This window comes from Galeopterus variegatus, unplaced genomic scaffold (assembly GCF_000696425.1).
Source record: "Galeopterus variegatus unplaced genomic scaffold, G_variegatus-3.0.2 Scaffold366, whole genome shotgun sequence".
Classification (NCBI taxonomy): Eukaryota; Metazoa; Chordata; class Mammalia; order Dermoptera; family Cynocephalidae; genus Galeopterus; species Galeopterus variegatus.
Window position 1 is genome coordinate 171,941 of NW_007726477.1, and position 23,468 is coordinate 195,408.

Below are 23,468 nucleotides of genomic sequence, written 5' to 3' on the forward strand. Positions count from 1 at the left end.
CTTTTTTTCTTTTTTTTTTTTTTTTTTTTTGAAGCTCTTACAACGAGAAAATGGAGGGGACACATCTGGGGGGGGGGGGGGAAAGGGGGGGGGGGGGGGGTTGCTGTGAATTCTTCAGCCATTTAGTGCAAATTCCTGTAATTACCGGCATTGTGTCTTCCCTGAATGGCACATAATACAGCAGAAGCCATTCCTAATTGAGACCTTACAGGAGGTACAAATCCCCTCTTTGTTCAGCCTGACAAATTAGTGCCAGAAAGTGGCAGGGTCCGAGTAGGAATCAAAGGCAAGAAACACAAAGATGGAACTTAAGGCTACAGTAATAACCCTCTCTTGTCCTGAAGGGAAAAAAAGTAATGACCAATGAAAAATGAAGGGTTTTTTTGTTATAAATTCCCTTGACATGACAGCACCTCGGGTCTGCTCTATTTATTTAGCAAAAGTGATTAAATAGTAATACAACAGGGCTGCCGATTGTTTCCCTCGGTGCCCCCACCTTACAGACCCCTGCTGCCTTGGCTAATTGATTGACAATGAACCTCTGATAAAGAAGTATGTTGTTAGGACCTGAGGTGGGGGGAGCATTTTTCCCCTCTTTGTGTGTCTGAGTGTGAGTGTGTGTGTGTGTGCGTATTTCATTTTTGTTTGAATTGTACTCTAGTTTGTCTTTGCCCCATCCCACCCCTTCTTTCCCCCTTTTCTCTCCCTTGCCTTATTGTCCCCCAGAGCTTTTCAGCAGTTGCTCCCAGCTGACATTCACAAACAGGTAGAGGGGAATCAGAACTGCAGTGCAGGCTTTTCACAAGTTTATCTTTGGACCGAACTCCCCCCATCTCCCCCTGCTCTGTTTCAGGCAGAACAGCAGTGTGAGAAGAGAGAAGAGAGGAAAGGGACTGATTATTGGTACTTTAAGACCAGAAAGGTAGTTTTTTGTGTGAAATTCCTTGCTCAACTTTTTAAAAATCTGTGCACTAATAACATTTACTTGTTGGGGGGAGTTGTAGAGTAAGAAATACTCTACAACTCCAATTTTTCAGTCTCCCCTCAGTTCCCAAGAAGCCAAAATTGATTATTTGAGGATAAAATCTGGCTGCTTATGGTATTACTCAGTATCCCAAGGATGCTATAAGTTGTAGGAAGATTACCAAAGGCCTCTAGGTTATATACGCTCAACAGCTAAGCTGAAGCTAAATCCCTAATTTGACTCTTAACAGCTGCAAAAACAAATCATTTCAAGCCCCTATGAAAGCAAAATATATTAAACAAACAGTATCGACCTTGTTAATACCATATGGCATTTCATGTGATAAATGAGGGTGTATTTCTGGCAAAGTCTTGTTTTATGGCATCGTTTAGACATAAAGGATACCTTTACCCTAGCAATACAGGCATCCCTGATAGAAAGTATGGGGTGGTTAATTATTCATTAAATAGCTGCCAGTCTTGGAAGTAAGCAATATTTCTGTGTTGGGCCTAGTTAGTTACTTATTGGCCTCAGGGTAAATCATGCAGAATAGCAATTCTTAAAAAAAAGAGAAACTGAATTTGGCAGCTGATTATGCACGGGAGTTTACCTAAAAAAAGATCTGTTGGTTTTTAAGTGCCAAAAAGGACAGTTGTGTATTATACCTTTTTTTTTTTTAAGTTCTAGGGTAGCCAAAATCTATTTTCATTTCCATGTAAATAATTAGGGGGTCCTTTAGTAGCCAACATGCCAGATCTAAGGAAATGAGAGATGGAAACAAAAAGAAATTGACTTTGCTTGATAATCTCTAATTCTTATCTTGACTACTATTTTCAAATTTGTCTCCCACTTGGTAGGAATAGTAATAAGATGAAGATTTATTTGAGTTAGGGAACAGGCAGGTAGCCAATAGGAGAAGGAAAAGATAAGGAAGAAAAACTCAGATATGACCCCTAAAACATGTAAATAGCTAGGATAAATGAAAATTATTTGGTCCGCGGTTGCCTTGTCACATTTTATTGTCTAAGTCAACTCGTCATTGAATGTTTTGGGTTGTTGTCTCCCAGAGCAGAAATCCCTAGGTTTTTTTGAGTGTGTGTGTTTGTACTAAAGGGCTAAATCTTATTTCCCCAACCTTGAATATGACTATAGAGGAGTTGTTGATAGTAAAATCTTGAAGCAGAGTTTTCATGGAGGTTTCATTTCAACAAGCATTTATTAAACCCCTGGTGTGTGCTATACACTCTCCGCCAGACACCTTGGGATGTGCAAATAGGAGTGAGGTGCAGGCTGTGCTCTTCAAAGTTCTATAGAAGCCTCTCTCACCCCCCCAAAAAAGGGTACGGAGGGCTTGAAGGAGGTAAACAGGAGAATGAAACTGGGTGACCAGGAGTCAAGCCCTCATGGCCACTGGCTTGGAGACCATTATATCCCTGACTCTGCTTATGTCAGGGAATTCCTGTTCTAGAGAATTTGAAAACTAAAGAGCTACGGTGGCTCCCCATCCCTTACCCCATTTTAAACTTTGTCCTTATATTTTTCACAGAAACTCAGGGAAAATCTCCTTGGCTTTTACTACCATCTGTCAAAGATAAGACTTGAATTTCTGTTGTGTGTTCATTATGTAGTATGTTCTATGAAAGATACAGGAGAAGTGCAGTGATGGTCTGGAACCCCCAGGACTTTATAGTCTGGTTGAGAATGTACAAAGGAAAATGAGGGATCCTAGATAATCAGGTCTGGTCCGTGCTATATAGTACTTTGTACTCAGAAAAGCATTTGGCAAAACCCTCAAGACAGAAATTTGAATTATCAGAGATTATAGTTATGTTGTTTTGTGAATGATTGGCAGTTTTACCCAAGGTTTGTTGACTAATGGATCCCTTCCAGCCTAGAAGGTTGTCAGTAAAGATACTTGATAAAATGAGAAGCAGCATAATTTAGTAATTAAGAGCAAGGACTCTGGAGCCAGACTGCTTAGGTTTCTAGATCTGCTACTCACTATCTGTGTGACCCTGGGCAAATTACTTAATCTCTCTGAATCCATTTTTTCACTTCAGATGTGGGAAAATAATCACATCTACCTTACTAGTTTGCAGTGAGAAAAAATTGAGTTAAAGGGCTTAGAATAGTACCTGGCACGTAGTAAGTGCTATATAAGGGTTAGTTATTATTAGTATTTGCCCACTTATGACAATTATCACCTACATAAAGATAACATAGGCATTCTTTAAAAATTTGCGACTATCGGGCCGGCCCGTGGCTCACTCGGCAGAGTGCGGTGCTGATAACACCAAGGCCACGGGTTCGGATCCCGTATAGGGATGGCCAGTTCGCTCACTTGGGAGAGCGTGGTGCTGACAACACCAAGTCAAGGGCTAAGATCCCCTTACCGGTCATCTTTAAAAAAAAAAAAAAATTTGCGACTATCACAAAACTACATTGGACAACTAATATGTTGAATGATGGAATTGAGTTTCCGAAATGTGAGCTAAAGGAATGGGTCAAAACAAACAAGATGAGATTTAGTAGGAGTAAATAAAATAGATAGTTCTATACTTTTATTCAGAATATTAACTGCAAAGATAGAAGCTAGAGGAAATCTGACCTAACAGCAGCCTATGTGGGCATATAAATGAGGCAACCAGGAAGCCATCACTTGTGCTGCTGTGGCTACATCAAAAGCATTCACAAAAAAGGCCCAGAAAGAAGAGGTAATATCCTCACTGTGTTCTGGCCTGGCCAGAGCACACCTGGAAATTTCTGTTGTAGATGCTGCTCTCTAAGAACAATCATCCACATCTACTGATGTGTGATAAGATAGTGAAGTGACTAAAACCATAGCATGCAAATAAATGTAACCTAGAATAGGGTGGACACAGGTATTGTCTCCACATATTTGAAGACTGCCACTTAGAAGAGAAAATTGGCTTACTCTGTGTAATTCCATTGGTCCATGTAATAGAAATACCCAGAGTGGATTGGATTTTTTTTTGTTGTTTAAGAAAACTCTATGACTGTGGGTGAAAATGAATAGAATGGCAAGAGGCTTGGCCAATAAAACTGGAAAAACTGGAATTTTAACCTTAAGACAAGTCACTTAACTTGTCTGATCTAGAGTTTTCTCATCTGCAAGATAAAGAGATTTATTCTTTCGGCCCTTCTGCAAATATTTATTGAAGCCCTACTATGTGCTAAGCACAATGCTTGATGCATAGAGAACAAGACAATCCCATTATGTATCCTCACAGAACTTGAAGAATTGGAAGCCAGACAGGTAAATAAGTAATTATAACACACAGTTGAACTTGAAGGTCTTTTACTTTCCTTCCAACTCTCTTCTATCTCTGTCTGGCATATTTTAAAGGGAATGGCCTTGCTCTATGCGGTCTCTTTTATCTCTTATTCTGTGATTCGTTGAATGTCTATAGAAGAGTAGAGAAAATGAGATTAGTGTGGCCCTTCATTTAAACCTCATTTAATAAGTAATACCTTTTTCCTTTAGAGAAGAGAACTTAAGCCATAGAAATATCAATTGACTAAGAAGACAGGAGATGGGAATCTTTTTCCTGGCTCTGATGTCTATCGTTGGATAAATTACTTTACTTTTTACTCTTTTTTCAGTCTAAGAGTCTAGGTCCTGGAAATAATTTTAAATGAAAATAAATGTATAAGAAAAATATCAATACACATTGAAATAGTAATGTGAGTCTATGAAAGAAGTATGTTATGTAACTTGTGTTTTAAACTATTTCACATCCTAAAACTCAAAGAGATTTGATCACTTTATATAAGTGGGCCGTTTGATTTTATAAGATATAAATTTGCTTTTTTGATTTATTCCTGGTATTCTCATCATAGAAGTCACATGTTGGTCTTTGATATGTTTCAGAAGAATAAAATCATTTTGAATTTCACAAGATATGGATCTTTTGATAGACCTTCCTGAACTTCATAGGCCATAGCTGTGCTGTCTTTTTTTTTTTTAAGCCGTTCATTTCTCCTAGTCTTTGTTGCTATACTTTGGTCTGGAAAGTTCTTGTCCCTTTTTGTAGCTTCCTTTTTGGTTAACATTGTTCTCATCATGTGTTCATTTCCGGCTTAACTTCTGAAGAAAGTGTTAATGCACCATTGGACTCCACATTGACTTAAAAGTTTCTATTTACTGACATTTCACTGAGAGAAAAATAGGTCTAGGTGTGGTTTTAGGATAGACTGGGGTAGATCAAGATTCTCCTTAATTTCTAGCTAATTTCCTTGGAAAATTACTAAGCTTTTCATGGACTCCTAAGACGAAGAGCTTCTAAGAGGTTTTCTAAAATTTGTTATACTGCCTGAGGGCAGAAACATACTTAAGTGAAAAATTTGCCATTTTCAGATACATCTTTAGATAAGGATATCTAGTAATATAGAAATACCAACTTATTTCTTGCATTAATATTTTCATTCAGTCATTCATTCATTCAACAAACATGGGGTACTTAGAGTACCAGAAATTGAGGCATGGGGTTAAAGTAAAAGTTAATTTTCTAGTAGGAAATATGCCTATATGTATACCTGGATGTCTTTACACTTTGAAATATGTTAGCCCAGAAAATGTTTCAGTTAAATCACATTAATTAAAAAAATGAAGAGCGTGAGCTCCTTCCCTGTTTCGGGTGAAAAATGGAGCAAGGCTACAAAGCAGTGAACCCTGAGATCAGGGATGACAGTCAATGTTTGTGCATGTTTTCTACGTATGGTTCTGGATACAGCTCTCTTTTGTACTTGGCTGAAGACCTCTGGGAGTGAAAAATCCTTTCCACCCTTAAAGACTTCTTTCCAGGCCTTTCTTGACCACCTCCTCTACTCCTTCCACTCTAATGCTCCAGGTACAATCAAACATTCCTCCCTCGTGACTCCACCCCCCTCCACTCTCATGGACTCTTGTCATGGACCTATGCTTTCTGTCTCACTTGTTTGAGGGCCCTGGGCACCCCAGGATCTCTTAAAGTGTGGTCTGAGCACTATTTGCCACTCCCACCACTACCCCCAACTCATTCTTCAGGTCACTACTTAAATGTTACTTTCTAAAGAACACCTTCTCCAACCCCTCCAACTGACTTGGGACCCATTAAATTCCCTTCACTATAGTGCTGGTTTAGAGCCTCTTATTTTAGTACTGGCCATAATTGAGATCATATTGTCACTTGTGTAATTGTTTATTTAGTGTCCATCTCCACTACTTAACCGCAGATGTCATAATGACAAGGGTTGGTCTTGTTCATTGTCATTTCCCTAGTTCTGCATCTGACCCACAGTAGGTGCACACTAAATATATCTGGTTGTCTTCTGTTTTGAACTTCCCTCCTCACTCCCACCTTTGGGTTTCCTGCTTTCACCATCTTTTCTAGGAACTCTAGGTTGGAGTCATCTGCAGATAAAATTAACATGTTCTCTACTCAGTCATCTAGGTTGTTTAACAATATTAATAGATTATGAGCCCAAAACTTACCCTTTTGGCAAACCAGTTGTGATTTTGCAAGTTTCCAGGGGTTTTTTTTTTCAAATTTTTGACTACAGGACCTCTTAGAGTCTTTATTACAGTAACGTGAGAGATAAGTATGCAACGTTTCCAAACTTACTTAACCATAATATCCTTTCTTTGTTGGACTAAGAGTTCTTAAACATAAGGTGCAACCCCCTGGCTGGGCACTGCACTGTCAGAGTTTATTGACATATTTGTGCGTATTCTGTTTTAATCCTAATTGGTGTACTGGAATTCAGTTCTAGCAGTAACTACCTAGAGTTAGCACAGACCCCACAAGTTAAGGGCTCTCTCAGTCCTCCATGAGACTTCTCCCACTTCAGATGCCAGCTGCAAATTTAGGGGTTCCCCAGGCCACTCACACTCTGACTCACTCTGACTGACTGACCTAGAAATTCAGGGTTTCCCACAACCCCCTCAGATTTGATAATTTGCTAGAACAACTCACAGAAGTCAGGAAGTGCTATACTTACAGTTACAGTTTTATTATAAAGGATACAAATCAGGAATAGCCAAAAGAAGAGACTCAAAGGACAAGGTCTGAGAGGGCCCCAAACATAGAGCTTCTGTGCCTTCTCCCTGTGGTGTTAGGGTTGCTACCTTCCCATGATGTTGATGTGTCTATTAACAAGAAAGCTCCACTGGACTTCAGTGTCCAGAGTTTTTACTGGAGTGTCATTATGCAGCCATGGCTGATTGTATCATTGACCATGTGATTGAAATCAATCTCCAGCCCCCTTCCCTTCCCTGGAGGTCAGGCTTGCTCAAAGATCCAAACCTCCAACCATGTGGTTGGTCTCTGTGGTGACTATCCCCTATCTTCAAGGTTTCTAGTGTCCAACTATGAGTCACCTCAGTAGCATAAACTCAGGTGTGATCTAAGTACCCCATGAACAACAAAGAAACCTGGGGAAATTCCAAGGGTTTTAAAAGCTCCCTGCCAGAAACCAAGTACAAAGACTAGACAAGTTCTTTATTATACAGTAGCACAGGACATTCAATGGGCTGTTTTCACAGCAAAAATGGAACCTGGATGAAAAGAGGATGAGTGGTATATGTGGTTGCCCCTAAGAGAATGAAGAAGCCTCAACCCACTCACTCTGTTCCCTCACTTCCAATCAGCTACTGGAGGACCACTTTCAGCACTGACTGCACTCACCTGGGGAAGAGAGATTTCTGGTAGTAACTTCCTGGGTGCTCTGGGACCAAGCACCTGCCAAAGCAGACAAGAAGCTAGGTGGCTCTGGGCTGCTCAGCCTGACTGCAGTCCTCCCAAAACCCCAGCACATGATGGTGGGGTGATAGGCAGACACATTCAGTGACTTTGTGATCGTCACTCTCTAACCTAGATACCACTCTCAAATCTTGGCTTAAAATAGAGGGTGTTTCCTTTTTTAATAGATATTATAAAAGTGAACAACAAAATTAATTTTATTTATTACCTTTAACTGAGAAGATTTAGCATGTGCTATATAACACTTCCAGAAGGGAACTAGGACTCCAAAACCTAAGACGTATAGGCTTGTATTAATTTCTAAAAGATCAAAAATAAATTCTAACCAGTTATATACCAATATATTAATGGTTGTGTTATGCTCATTTTTTTTTAGTACAGTGAGTAAATCATGTGGAGCCAAACCAAAAGTGTTGCTGGAAATCACTTCCCCCTCAAATCACCAGGCATGTAACTTTGACACAGAGGACAGACTTAGTTCAAAAGTCTTGGTCTCTTTCTTCATCTTCACCAATAAGGGTTCTTCTTGAGCCCTAGATATTTAGAGACAACAGAGAATAATAGACACACATGATTTGGTGGCTAGGAGACATGCAGACTCAGTGGGATAAGTAATAAATTAGCACAAGACTCAGCCTTCTGTTTATAGCCCTGCCACTGATTTATTATACAGCCTCATGCCAGCCTTTTCACAGTCTTGTGGGTCAGCATCTTCAACACTGTAGCGGATTGACTTATGTCCCCCCAAAACTCCCTGAAACTTGAATTACGTCCTCAAAGTTTTATGTATTAGAAACTTAGACCCCACTGTGACTGTTAAGAGGGTGGGAAATCCCATTATGGCCTTGAAGAGGTGATTGGGTTGTAGGACCATGCAGTAGTGAATAGATTAAAAATGGTGGTCAAGGGCATAGTTCTGAAGGCTTTAAAAGAAGAGGGGAGTCTGTCTTTCTCACTCTCTCTGCACTCTGTCTGCTTCCACCATCTTGCAATGTGAGACTCCCGGGTCACTGTTGCCACCACCAGATGGACTTTGGACTTCCCAGCCCCAGAAACTGTAAGCAATAAATTTCATTTTTCTTTATAAATTACCCAGTTCCAAGTATTTTGTTATAAGCAACCTAAATGGACTAATACAAAAAATTGGTACCAGGGAAGTGGGGTGTTGCTTATAACAGATATTTGAAAATGTGGAAACAGCTTTGGAACTGGGTGTTGAGGAAAGGTTGGAGGAGTCTGGAGGACTCAGAAGAAGACAAAAAGACGAGAGAAAGTTTGGACTGTCTTAGAGACTAGTTACGTGATGGTGAGCAGAATGCTGATAGAAATATGGACTGTAAAGACCATACTAAGGAGGGCTCAGATAGAAATAAGGAGTTTATTGGAAACTAGGGCAAAGATCACCCTTGCTATGAACTGTCAAGGAACTTGGCTGCATTGTGTCCATACCCTAGGACTTTGTGGAAGTTGGAACTTAAGAGTTGTGAACCAGAGCCTTTGGCCAAAGAAATTTCTAAGCAGCAAAGTATTCAGGAAGCTGCACGGCTACTTGTAACAGCCTACACCAAGTTATGGTAGCAAAGGCACAACATAAAGCCAGGATTTAAAAGGGAAGCAGAGCATAAAGATTTGGAAAATTTGCAGTCTGGCCATATGGTAGAGAAGCAGAGAGCATTGTCAGAAGAAAACTTCACTGGTACTAAGAAGATTAACTCAAAAGAAAAGGATTATCATGAGAAGGGGGAAAAGGCCCAGCAGGCATTGTAGAAGCCCTCTGGGGCCAACCCTTCCATTTCAGGCCCAAAGGCCTAGGGAGATAGAATCGTCTTGGGGAACAGGCCTGAGGTGCCCTCCACAGGCTCGCTGCCCAAGACCACCTTGGGAAGCTTCTTCCAGCACCAGCACCCCAGCTGTTTTGTCTGTTCCATCTGTGGCTAAATTGCCCCTAGGTGTGGCTGGACCCACAGGTTTAGAAGATAAAAGCTGGAAGCCTTGGCAGCATCCACGTGGTATTAGGTCTGCACACTTGTAGAATGCTAGAGCTGTGGAGGCCTGGGAGTCTCCACCCCAATTTCAGAGGATGTATGGAAAAGTCTGGGGGCCTAGAAGAGATCTGTTGCAGGGGTGGAGTCACTGCAGACAGCCTTCTCTAGAGCAATGCCAAGTGGAAACGTGGGGTCAGAGTTGCAGCAGAGAAACCCCAACAGTACCATGTCTAGTGGAGCCATGAGAGAGGGACTGCCATGGATACCCCAGACCTGTGGACTTACCAGGGTGCAATGCCAGCCTCCAAGAGCTAAAGTATCACCTGAAACCAGGAAAGCCATAGGAGCAGAGCTGCCAGAGGACTTGGAGACCCAACCCCCACACCAGCATGCAGAGGACATCAAACATGGAATCAAGGTACATGATGCCCCAGCTTTGAAATTTAATTTCTGCCCTTCTGGGTTTTGGACTTGTTTGGGACCTGCTACCCCTTTCTTTTGGCCTATTTTTCCCTTTTAGAATGGGAATCTATACCCAATGTTTGTCCCACCATTGTATCTTGGAAGTAGATAACTTGTATTGATTTCACAGATGGGACTTTGAACTTTGGTCTCTTGAGTTGAAACAAGTTAAGACTTTGAAGATTAAATGAATGTATTTGCATGTGAAAAGGAGATGAGTTTTGGGAAGCCAGGGGCGGAATGTAGTGAATTAAGTTATGTCTCCCCAAAACTCCCTGAAACTTGAGAATTGTGTCCCCCAAGTTTTATGTATTAGAAACTTAGACCCCACTGTGACTGTTAAGAGGGTGGGAAATCCTATTATGGTAATTGAAAGGTGGAGCCTTGAAGAAGTGATTGGGTTGTAGGACCATGCAGTAGTGAATAGATTAAAAATGGTGGTCAAGGGCATGGTTCTGAGGCCTTTAAAAGAAGAGGAGAATCTGTCTTTCTCACTCTCTCTGCACTCGGTCTGCTTCCACCATCTTGCAATGTGAGACCCCTAGGTCACTGTCACCACCACCAGATGGACTTTGGACTTTCTAGCCTCAGAAACTGTAAGCAATAAATTTCATTTTTCTTTATAAATCACCCAGTCTCAGGTATTCTGTTATAGCAACACAAACGGACTAATACCAACACTATATCTTGAGGGAAGATTAAACTTCCTAGACTATGTACAATTCAAATGTTACGGGCCGGCCCGGTGGCGCACTGGAGAGTGCGCCACTTGGGAGTGCGACGGCACTCCCGCCGAGGGTTCGGATCCCATGTGGAGACGGTTCCCGCTCACTGGCTGAGCGCGGTGCAGGCGCAGCACCGAGGGTTGCGATCCTGTTGCTGGTCCCCAGTACGAGGGAGGTTTCGGTGATGGGACATAATAATCAACCACATTGTATATTGACAAAATTAAAAAATTAAAAAATCACTGCATTGGGCCAGCCTGGTGGCGCACTGGAGAGTGTGCCTCTTGGGAGCGCTGCGGCACCGCCGAGGGTTCGGATCCCATGTGGAGACGGTTCCCGCTCACTGGCTGAGCGCGGTGCAGGCGCAGCACCGAGGGTTGCGATCCTGTTGCTGGTCCCCAACTCCCGCCGAGGGTTCGGATCCCATGTGGAGACGGTTCCCGCTCACTGGCTGAGCGCGGTGAGGGCGCAATGCCGAGGGTTGCGATCCCGTTGCCGGTCAGTAAAAAAAGACAAAAAGGAAAAAAATCGACACCGAGGGTTGCGATCCCGTTACCGGTCAGTAAAAAAGACAAAAAGGGGGAAAAAAATGTTACAAAGTATCACCTGAACCAAAAGTGACATTTCTTAATTCAGTACTATTGTATATCACTGACTTTTTTCCCAGAAAATATGGGGAGGTTCCTCAAGTTATCTCTTAGATGAAGAGAATTCTTATTGTGGCATAATACTGGATGGGAAAATGATGTTTCTCATCATCCATTGTTAGGATGAAGAATTTTAACTTGAGTGAAATGTGTCCAACAATGCCGAGGATTTACTCCTTGAGCCTAACTTTCCTGTATGGTCCTCATCTCAATAATCATCACCTTCTGACATGCGTGTTGTGACCACCTTCTTTTCTCTCCATTTGTATTATGAGATGCTGTGGGTCTGAGCCATCATCCTTACAGGGGTTTTATAGGGTTACTTAATACAGTAGTACCTCTTCTTTCTCCTCCCAGGCGTCATCAAAATATCCCATGTATTACTTATAGATCCCATTTATTATAATGTAATGGACACCTAAATTAGATAGACTTAGTAGATAGTGCCCAAGGCTGTGCCCTCATACCAAAGCAAACAGAAAACCTGCTCCCTGAAGGCCAAGCTGACTGCACCGGGGTCCTTCTTCTAAATTCTCCAGGCAGATACCTCATTTCTCCATCTATGAAGAGGGCTTGATAAGGGATGGGGAGAGAAGCTGGGAGTATTATTCTAGGAATATTACTCCTTTCAAATGGCAACATGAGGACCAGGGAATAGGAATTTCCCACTCTCAGGCATTTTTTGTGTCTTTCCTACCTAGTCTAGATAACCTAATAGAAGCAGCCTATCTGCAAATACTAAACATACGGTTAAAGATTAGCTTTAGAGGTGGTCACAGATGTGTTTTTGGAGAGACAGAAGAAACATTTGGAAAGAAGGCATGAGAGAAAAGAATAAAGGAAGAAAGTAGACCAAGGCAGTCCCTAAATCATATAGATTATAAAGAATTTGGTGTGGGATGAAAATGAAGAAATTTAAGCATAGATTTAAAGGAAACTGATGACAGTGATCTTTTTCACTTTGAGACTATTTCTAGTACTACTCGAATCCACTTTCATGACTTTAATTTTATTAAATTGTTGTCATTACTAAAATAGCTCAAGTAAAAATTACTCTAAGAGATGCTGTCAGGGTTTTTTTAGAGATTTTAGCAAAGAAGAGGAAAGGTTGTGTTTTAGAGAGACTGTAAAGTTCAAAGAGATGAGGCTTTCATAAAATATAAGGAAAAAGAAGCAGGCATTGAGAATGGGTAGTGACGAGAAAGAGAAGTTAGAGGGGACCCTGGTGGGATACTGTATGTGATTGAAGCTACAGACTAGATGACTAAATCCAAGCTGGAAGAATACATAAGTACCAGAAATCAAGTAAGGAAAGACAGTTTGCTTTTCAGGTAGACCAAAAAGATAATCTGAACTTCTAAGCCAATAAGAGGTTATTGACTTTTCGAAGCAATCAAAATAGAGATGTAACTGGGAATCACAAGAAAGAGAGTTAATGGTGGTTTAGTATAATGTTAAAAATCAGGAAAAAAATCACTGCAGAAAGAACACAATTGTGGCCCATATTGGATTCTCTGTGAGGCAAAAATGTTCAGAGCAGGACTGAGGTTAGAGTAAGGTGGATGAGGCACTGGGTTTGGGCACAGAATTAAGGGGTGCGAATAAACCTCAGTAATCAAAGACAAATAATGTTTTAATGTAATATTTTTTAACAATCAAAATCTATGCAAAAAAATTTATGATGAACAAAATGTAAAAGTTTAAATAGAGACAGGATCAATATTGCTAATTTTTTATTTCGTCTCAGGCTCTAATATGGCTCTCCACTGGTTCAGAGGAACATTCCAGTACGATAGTTTATTTAATAAGACATCTTCCCCCAAAGCTCTTAGTGTGTACATTCCAAGCCCAGCCCAGCATTTGCCTTGTTGCAAGAATGGTGAGGTTGACCTCCTTTCCTGGTCTGGGATTGCAGGAGAACGCACAGGGAGTCCTGGTAGCCTCATGTTGAAGATAGAACTGAAAGAGAGAGGGAGGTATACTGCGACAAAGGAGCATTAATCTCATCACCAAGAGCTTTCATGTCTGAAATAATCACCTTTGTTGAGCCCTCTGTTTCTGCACTTGTTTTTCAAGTAAGAGTTGTTGGTGGGCAAGTGTTTCACCAAGGATTGATTTGTGAGGAAAAGATTCCCAAGCTTGGAGCAGATGTTACTAGCAGGTAGTCTAGTAGATAGCACTGCACTGTGGATAAGACCTCTCTTTCATGGCACTTCTTCACTCTAACCTAACCTAGCAGCATGAATCATTTTCTTTAGATAAAAAAGTAGAACTGGTGAAGAGGCTTTTCCTCCTCCCCATAAGAGTATATCAATCACTGGCAGAGAAAAATGATTAAGTAGAGTGAGCATACAGATCTCTTATTTTGCCCTCTTGTCTTTGTACTGTCACAGGGTTTTTCTACAGTGGTACTATTGACATTTTGGGCCAGATAATTCCTTTGTCGTGGAGGGCTGTCCTGTGCATTGCAGGATATTTAGCAATATTCCTGGCCTCCACCCACTAGATACTGGTAGCTCTCCCCACCCACCCTTTTGCGACAACCAAAAATGTCTGCAGACATTGCAAATGTCTCCTGTTAAGACAAAAATCTTCCCTGGTAGGGAACCACTGTGCTATCAAGAAACAGATCCTATCATCTATGTCTTCTTTTCCTAGCTCAACTTTTCCTCGCTTCTTTATAAAGTAATAAATGTCTTCTGCTGAAATACATGTTGATTATTTCAGTCCACCTGATGATTTATAATCTAAGACTTCAGCATCTTAATGGGTAGACTTAAGTAAAAATAGTAGGTTATAGAAATAGGAACCTCACCAACCATCATTCAATATCAAATACATCAGATGCTTTCAGTAACAAGTAACAGAATATCCAAATCAAACTCATTTGTACAATAAAGGGAAATCATTCTCAATTAGCTGAGCTTTAGGCATCAGTTGATCTGGTAGCTCAGATTTTTTTACCTCTACTTTTTGGACTTAATGCCCCCCCAAAACAGCATTTTCTCCTCTAAACCACCTGCTCCTTCTGAATGATGGAGCTCATGTAACAGTCACAGGCTGAAAACATTATGGGCATCTTTGACAGTTCCCTTCCCATACTCCCCACATCATGCAGTTGCCAGATTGTTTGCATTTTGTCCCCATGGTATCTCCTTCTTTTCCCAACTTCCTGTTCCCAAGCCCACTGCCTGCATAATCAAGCTTGGACTGGTGTACAATACCTTATCAACTGGTTCTCTCCCCTTCCAGTTTATTTCTTACCAGTTTGTATTTTCAAAGCCTAGACTGCTACTCTGCTTCAAACAACTCTGGCTGTTCCTCTCTCTTATTGGTAGCTAAAGACTCCTCACCCTGAGCATTTAGCATTCTTGTGTTTTAGCTTTACTTTATCATTCCAAGCTCTTTTTCAATACCCCTCTGCCATGCCACAGCAAGGCTAATGTCTGGAATCCTGTCGACATTGCCAATTGCAGAGCTACTTATCCTTTTCATGAGGCCAATTGTAAAGCTACTCAACCACACTAGTTGTTGGGTTCTTTTACCTGCTGGTAATCCTGCACCGACTGGGCCGATTGTCAAGCTAAGGCTGGGTCTGGAGCCCACAGACCCCTCAAGCCCGTTCACAGACTGGGTCCCCAGACCCCTCACACCAGGCTGGGTCACCAGACCCCTTACACGCAGGTCTAAGAGCTAGGTTACTGGCCAAAAGTCCTTGGAGCCGTAGGTTAGAAAGCATGGCTGTGTCGGGCGGACACCCAGGGCAGAAGCCTGCCCGCCTGCTTCACTAAAACTCTCTCTCTCTTTGAAGAACACACCAATAGCAAAAAAAAACTAAAAAGATACATTGGCGTGCATGCGCACTAACTACACACACGCACACGCGCACACACACACGCACGCTTACAATGGATGTGCTAAGCCACACCCAACTGGACCCAAGGCAAGGGCCCTGACCAAACTATTCTATTTTCCCAACACCCTCTCCTTACAGTGAGCCTCAGACAACTAGAATATCCAATATTTTCAAAACATCCTCCCACTTTTCTGATGTGAGCCTTTGCTAACGTTCCTTCTTTAAAAATCTTTTCTTTTTCAAGGTCCAGCTCAAAGGCCTCTATGTCTACACAGCCTTCCTTGATCTCCACAATTAGTTGTGATCGCTTCCTCCTTTGCTCATCCAGTATTGTCTTCTGCTTTCCACCTTACAGATTTGTATTCTTATCCTCCTCACCTTCCATATTCATAAGTGATGCTAATGCTTGTGGGATTCTAGGTTAAATTCTTTGATGAACTAAATTATGTTCTTTGGTGTAAATTGATTCATGTTTTCTGTCCTTGTCATTTTGTCATCCACAAGGAGACAGTTTTTGTTAATATTTTCCACAAGGAGATAGTGACGTGGAAATTCACCTTTGTAGTTGATTGGTTTTGCTCATAAAGTGTCACATCAGCCACTTCTATTAGGCTCTGCCTTTTTATCAGCTGCACAACCTTGGACAGAATTACTTTATCATTCTCTGCCTCAGTTTATTCTTCTGTAAAATGGGGATAATAGAATTGATATGAAGATTAAATGAATACACACACATGTATGTATGTATATAAAAGGCTTATAGCAGTGCATGGCATATAGTAAGCATGTGTTTGTTTAGCCATTTATTATTTATTTATTATTTCCATTTTTAGATTGCTTACCATTTTCTTGAAAGTCTTTGAGGAAAGGGCAGATAGATGTAGAAGTAAATTAGAAAGTCTAGTCATGGAATATTAAGAGGAAGACAAGGATGGAAAAAATACTAAACTTAGACTAATTTAAACACACTAGAAGCTGAATTTATAACATTTCATTATTAAATTTTTCTTATCTTACACTAATATAAACACTGCTATTGAAGTATCTTATTGTAAGAAAAATTAAAAGTAACTCAGCAATTCAAATCATGTCCTTTGGAAGTGAAAATCTGTGTCACAGATCATTATATTTACAACTCAAGGTAGATATTTAGTAGATAGAAGAACAGTCAGAATCTCTAGAACGGTGCACATATTTACTTACTTGCCTTAGCTAAAATCAAGATTTATTGCCTTTCAAGATAAATTTTGACTAAATATTGACTTTAGGTTCTCAATCATTGTTTACCTGAAATACCAATAAATCTTGACACTTCTCAACTTGAGTTGGAATCCACTTGGTATTTATTAATTTATTTCACACGATTTATAATCTTAATAACAACATTCCATGAGATTAAACAAACACTGTACAGTTTAGCAAGTTTATATTTTCAATCAACAGTAATTATCTGACATGTGATTTTCATTTTATTTCTCACTTAAATACCTCTAGCACTGTTAACACTTAGTTATTTAAATATTCAGCTCAAAAACAAAAACACAAAACTCACTTAAAAGCTTATAGGATACCTTTACATTTTATACCAATTAGTATTCTAAATTGATTGTCTTTTTGTTTGTCTTAGTATGCAAGTATAATCAAGTAATACATGGTTAAATGTCATGGATGGCCTGTGTCTTGGACAGTTGATGTCTGCTGGTCTAAGTCTCAGTCTCGTTTGTATGTGTGTCACCATCTCTGTCTCTCTAGATGTAATGTGCATTGAATATTCACTGTGTCCAGGCTCAGTGCTGATACTTTACAAGCATAACATTTGCTGTATTGATGTGTTGAAAGGAGAATTCTTTAGTTAGGTACATCCGTTTTGTCCAACAGGAGTTATTTACTTCTGTTATATTCTTCAGGACATAGCTGTCCTAGCAACAGCTGCAGTCTATTCTACAAGTGCCAGCTTAAATTAACCTAAATGTGTGTCAGCCACAGTAGGAAAAGTTTCCTTCCAAGTATTATTTATGCTTTTTAATGTGTGTCAACCCTCTGACTGTGCGGGAGAAATTTATGAGTCAAAGTTTCAGCTAACAGGGAGTGACAATTTCTCATATATAATCTCTCACTGGTATAAAATTTGTAGGTGAACATAAAATGAAGCCCATCAGAAAAAAATTATTTTCTGAACAGAAATGAGTTTCAGTACAGCTTTGGAAACAGCCAGTCAGTACATTTCAGGATTGGTTTAGAGCATTTGTATTCCTTTCCAACCATGAAGTTTTCATCCCCTGGGAAGGGAATTCATTGTCAAGTGACTTAAAATCTTATGGAGAAAATAATTTTGAAGTGTTGCAGTCTAAATTGGTCCATAAACTTAACAAAGGGACTATCTGCAGCATCCTATACTATTCATATTAGCAACTACAGGTGGTACAAAAATGATTTTTCTGGATTTCCCCTTTTGTTCCTTTAGTTTGAATTGAGATGCTTGTGTATACTATTTGCCTTGTAACAAAGTGCATACTCAATGGCATTTGCCTGATTGACCATCCAAATGTTTAATGTCTTGATTGATTTAATTAACAAAGTAGATATCTCCTTTATGGGTTACTACATTGTTCCAAAGACAGAGTAACTTGGATGCTTGAGATGAGAAAAGTTTTGGATCACCGATTTCTGAGTAGACGTTTCTCTGTGTCCCTCAACCTATGTCCCCATTTCATTCTACAGTTATGTAGAACTCCATAGCCTCAGCTCTACCATGTTAACCGAAGACCACACATGCGTGGTCAGTCTCCCTCACATCTCAGCTCTGACCCCTCCACCAGTGGAGGATGCAAGTCTGGGACCCAGGTTTGCTTTACCTCTGCTTCCTTTAATGGACACCAAAGCTACATTGAAAAAATTACTTGTGCCTTGTGTCAAACAATCCTTTGTTTAAACACTGTGCCCAGCTTTGTGCTAATCCCAGGCTCCATAAACAGAACTTTCAATTGTATACCAAATGTGACACCTTATTTTTAAAAGTACAGTTTCAACACTTTACTTAATAAGCCAATGGTTATAGACTGTAAGCTAGGAGAGCTAAGTTCTTTATGACTTTTCCTTCTCCTTCTTGTAAAATAGCAAGTCCTCGAACTTCCATTTTCATTTTCCTTCATTTTGGAAAATCTGGTCTCATGAGCATGTGATCAAACTGCAGGCCTTCATGCAACATTTTATGTAGCACTTACAGCAGCTCACTCCTCCCTGCCAGGACACTGGAGGGAAGGAAGGAGGGGACAGGGAAGTCCCCTTCCTCACTCCTATGGACATCTCTTCCTACCCTGTGCATACAGTAAAAGAGGTTAGGAAACTCGCCAGGGTTGTTTTTTTTCCTTTCTATTTTTACAGAGCAAATGAAAATTTGTCATCTCACTCTCTTTATCTCTTTTCCTCCCTTTTAAAAGGCACCTTCTCTTCTTTCTTTTTATTTGCCCTTGTTCTTTTCTTAGAGCATTTCTACCTTCCAAATACAAAATACTAGCTTTACCTTACCAAATTAGGTAAAAGTTTACTTTAAGACACGGAAAGGGGGTGGCATGACCACACTTAGCATTGTACAAGTTCTTTCCTTAGTGAGAGATTCACCTGGATTCAGTCAGCTCTTTTTACTTCCCCCTTCTGCCCATGAGTTTTCCAGCTGCTGGTCCAGAGAAGGAGGGTTGACGCTGGTAGCTCTGAAGTACAGAGAGGGTAGTTGGCTCTTCCTCAAGATCTCAGCTTCAGTAACACCACACTGCAGCCAAGTGAGCTAACGAGGTATACTGGTTAGAAGAAAGATTGTTCTTTTGTGGAGAATTATGCCAAAATTTCTGCTTCAACCCCCAGCAACAGATTCTCTCAGCTATGTTTAGTGAAAGGCCATTTGGGAAATGGGCTGTACAAGCAGCAAATGGGATTTCAGTTAAATGGTCGCATTTGTTTCCAAGAGTGTATCAGAGGGGAAGCTTAGCTCTTCAGAGCATGTGTTCATTAAAGATTTGAAGTGGGGTGGGAAGCAATAAAAAAAAAAAAAAAGGCCAGTGGGTTCTCTTGTGAGATAGGTTTTTGTTAGTGCGAATTGAATACACTCTCCAAAAAGTTTCAAAAAGAGACTGGGAAGAATGTATTTGCTTTGATCCAATATGTGGACTGTTCCCTACTACAAATGCCCTTTAATTTAGAAACATTGTCGAGAAGTCTGTTTGAAAGTACATAAAAATGTAATATGTAAATAAGCTCTAATTAGTTATTTCAATTAATTATTTTTTGTTTCCACTTTGCAGCTCTGTTTTTCTCCCTATAATGTTGCTTTTCAGTCCAGTTTTGGCACTCTCCAAAAAATGTGTTTTTGTAACAGTCATTGTTAAGAAAACACATTTTTTCCCATTGAAAACCTCACAATGATAAATTAAAATCCCACATTGAGCGTCTTTATGGGGAATTGTTTCAGACATTTTTAGTCCATGATTTGCTAGTATGATATTAAAGGAACTCTTGCAGTTAATTGAAAGAACGGGTGTTTCCTTCTTCAAATAAATGGTATGTGTTGTTTTTTAGAAAGTGAGTCTACATCAGGCCAGTAAGTAGTCTCTAATCTTCTTTCCCAACCATCCTATGTTCTTTCAAAGACAAATAACATTGGATTTGGGGGTTAAAAGTTTTAATTCTTTCTAAGTCGAATAGGATAATTCCCGGTGGGGATAAGAATGCTCTGGAAAAACACTGGTAAAATGAACTCAGGTTGTTTCTACATAGCCAATTTTTAGAAATTGACTAAGAACCTGCAAAGTTGACTTTGGAAACTTAGAAAGTAAACTATGGCATGCAAAGCCCTGGACCAGTAGTCAGGATACCTGGGTTCTGGTACCAGCATTGCCACTAATTTTGGGGGGCTTTCGACAGGCCACTTACTCTCTCTGGGTGTGTTTCACCATCTGGACACTGGAAGGGTTGAATGTTTTCCAAAACTGGAGTTGTAAAATCAGTTTGGTGTATAACTACCAGAATTCAAAACAAAACATCAGGATACATCACACATCATAATAAAGATGTTTGTTTCATGGAAAAAAAAAAAAGTAAGTAAACTGTGATAAATTATGAGCTTTTCATTGAGCAGTCTGCATACCCTCTGCACTTTTGTTGAATAGAATTAGAATTTAGAGCTTGAAGGGATCTTGGAGGTCACCTAGAAATCAGGGAGCAATCCTCAGCTTTTACCAGAGTCCCTGGTAGTGGGGGTTGGGGATGGGAGAGGGTGCTCATTAGAAATGCAGATTCCTGGTCCTTACCCAGACCTACAGAATCAAAATCACCTTGGGGAGCGAGGGGTCCATGTTTTTCACATAACATCTCCATATATTTCTGATGCTTACTGAATCTGACAATCTACCAATTTAGGATAACCCCTTTATTTTGTGGTGAGGAAGCAGGCACAGAGAATTTGATATGTCGGGATGCCAGTGTGCCCTAGGCAAGAACAGATCCAGGCTTCCTGACTCTAGACTAATGCTTATCTCTATACCACATGCCCAAGCATACAGACAGTTTCAAGCCTACTTCTGGGTCATTGGAGTGATTTCAGCACCTAGACTAGGATTTCATGGTTCTAAATAAGGTATGAAAGTAAAGACACTCAATAACCAGAGGTAGGAGTTTTAGTGCTGCTGCTTTTGTCCAAACTAAAACCTGAATGAACCCTAGCCATGTTCTCTCATCTTTTTTCTCTTTCATGAGTCCTGAGACCTGTGCAGACTTGAAAGGATATTTAGCTCATTTAGTTACCTCGTGAAGTTGAACCCCAGCATGCTGAGCTTTGGACCTGTGTACCTGGTTGATATAAACACTTTTAGGTTTTACGCTTTTTTAAAATGCATATTTGTGTATTTTAATATTGCCTATGTATATTGCATCTAGAAACTTATAATAAAATCTTTAAAATTATGTATTGATAAGCTCAGTGGTCCCTACTAAAGAATATGTAAATATCCAGCAAATGCTTACTGATGTTTATTATATCCAAAATTCAAGCAACCAAAAAGATAAAATACCCTCATTTATTTTTTCAGTGTTCTATGGTGAGAACTTAAACTAAAATGATATCCTGAGTTTCTGCAAGATTATGATCAACTTCTAAATCATTAAGAAAGATTGAATTCTATTCAGTGTCATTTCAGTGTTGTCAATTTGACTGTCTACTAATTTTTGGAAATAGCAATATCCCAGTGTCTAGGACATGTTAAGTTCCACTGAACTCTGTTCCACAATTCATATATGAACATATGTGTAATCTATACTTCTTAGAATGGGCAACATATTTTAACAGGGATGTTAACCAAATTAGGCTGTTTTGAGAGGCAGGTGACCAGGCTAAGAGGATTAATTTTGGAATACCTATGGAAAATTAAAATCTCTTTATATGTATGTGAGTGTACATATGTCAAATAATACTGTTTATCATCCCTTCAGTGTAAACATTTATTATTGATTGTCTGCTATGCGTAAAGCTGTGTTTACATGCTGAGGATAAAAAATGTATCTGAGGAATTTATAGTGTGGTCCTGGCTGGACAAGCCCGTAGAAAGGCAGGACAATTTAAGGAGGCTCGTGCTTGATGCCAGATGAGTAACGCAGTCAGTCAGTGCAACAAACAGCATTCCAGCAGGCACAGCCCAGAGACTGTGACACTGTCTCCTCTGTCAAATAGAAGCTACACGTGTGTTTGGTTCATCCTTATCTTTCACACATTTCTCATTCCTCCATCAATCTGAAAAATGGGAGCTTGTTATGATTTTGTTTCTACTCAGTAGTAAAGAAATAGCCATTCTAGGAAGGAACAGGATCAAACTCTTGAAGCATAAAACTAACACATTCACTTACTGTCTTTCAACACCTTTTGTATTTAAAAACAGTAAGATCTAATTCTCTTTCTGGACAATGCACTGTGAAACTGATTGATTACTGCTGCAATTTTATTTGTGACAGAAATGAAAGTTCTGTTGAATTTTGTGACTTTTATTCATGGAGTTTATGTGAATGTATCTTCTTAGGTTGGCAGTTTGCTAAATAAAACTATTTGAGCTCCTTGTAATGAAAATGAGGTGCAATATTGACCATTATGTTATTATTTTCAAAAGAGTAATTCATTTTTGTACCCAAATTATGAAATAGCCTTAGTGTCAGATTTCTTAATCAATATAGTTCTTGACACCCAAGTCTTAAATGGACCACGCAGAGGGATTTCTAAAATGAAAGCTATAGATCAGAAATATCAGAAAAATGATGTTTATATATTTTTGATTACCTGTTCTGGGGCTGCCAGGATTTTGTCCTTTGGGAAGATTGTGACAGAATTTCCATACTCATCAGTAAAAGGTATTTCCTCCTATCTAAAGAAAAATAATGGCTTCTTTATGGCAAGGCCATGACAGTACCCTGACAGTACTAGTACAGTACTCACAGAATCATGGACTTTCTTGGATCTGAAAAGAGCATTAGCAATCACTTGCAGGCAACCTGTGATCTTGCATAATGGGCAAGACTTGTTGAAGGAGAGAGTGGAGAATGTTGTGTAAGGAGAAATAAAATGCGCTAAAACATGGAGGGTGGAATTAGCACACCGTGTATGTTTGGGGAATAATGAGAAAGGTCCTCTGACTGGAATAAAGGGGTTATATTCCCACTGGAGAGTAGTAGGAGGGAAAATTGGAAAAGTGAGATAGAGCCAGTCAAAGGCCAAATTCCTTACATTGATTTTGTAAACAAAGGAAGGCTACATATCAGTTTTTAGGATCACTTTAGCATCAGACAAGCTTAGAGCCAGATTTAAACTTCACCTTTTATTGGCTGGGTGACACCAGGCAAGATATTTCACTTTGCAAAAATCTTTGTTTCTTCATCTGTAAAACAGAGCTGATAATATTTTCCTCATAGAAATGTTGTGCAGGTTAACCAAGATCCCATATGAGAAGCTCCCAGCAAAGTGTCTGGTGGAAATAGTTTCTGCAGGCCAGCAAGGAAATAAAGGGAGGGTTGTTGAGAGACTGATCTCTGGCAG

General features: G+C 39.9%; 1 protein-coding gene across 1 annotated transcript in view; it reads left to right on the forward strand.

Annotated features, from left to right (window-relative positions):
* PLEKHM3 (pleckstrin homology domain containing, family M, member 3) overlaps nucleotides 1–23,468 on the forward strand; it is a 172,306-nt gene that overhangs the window by 45,680 nt on the left and 103,158 nt on the right. The gene's annotated exons all lie outside the window — the stretch shown is intronic.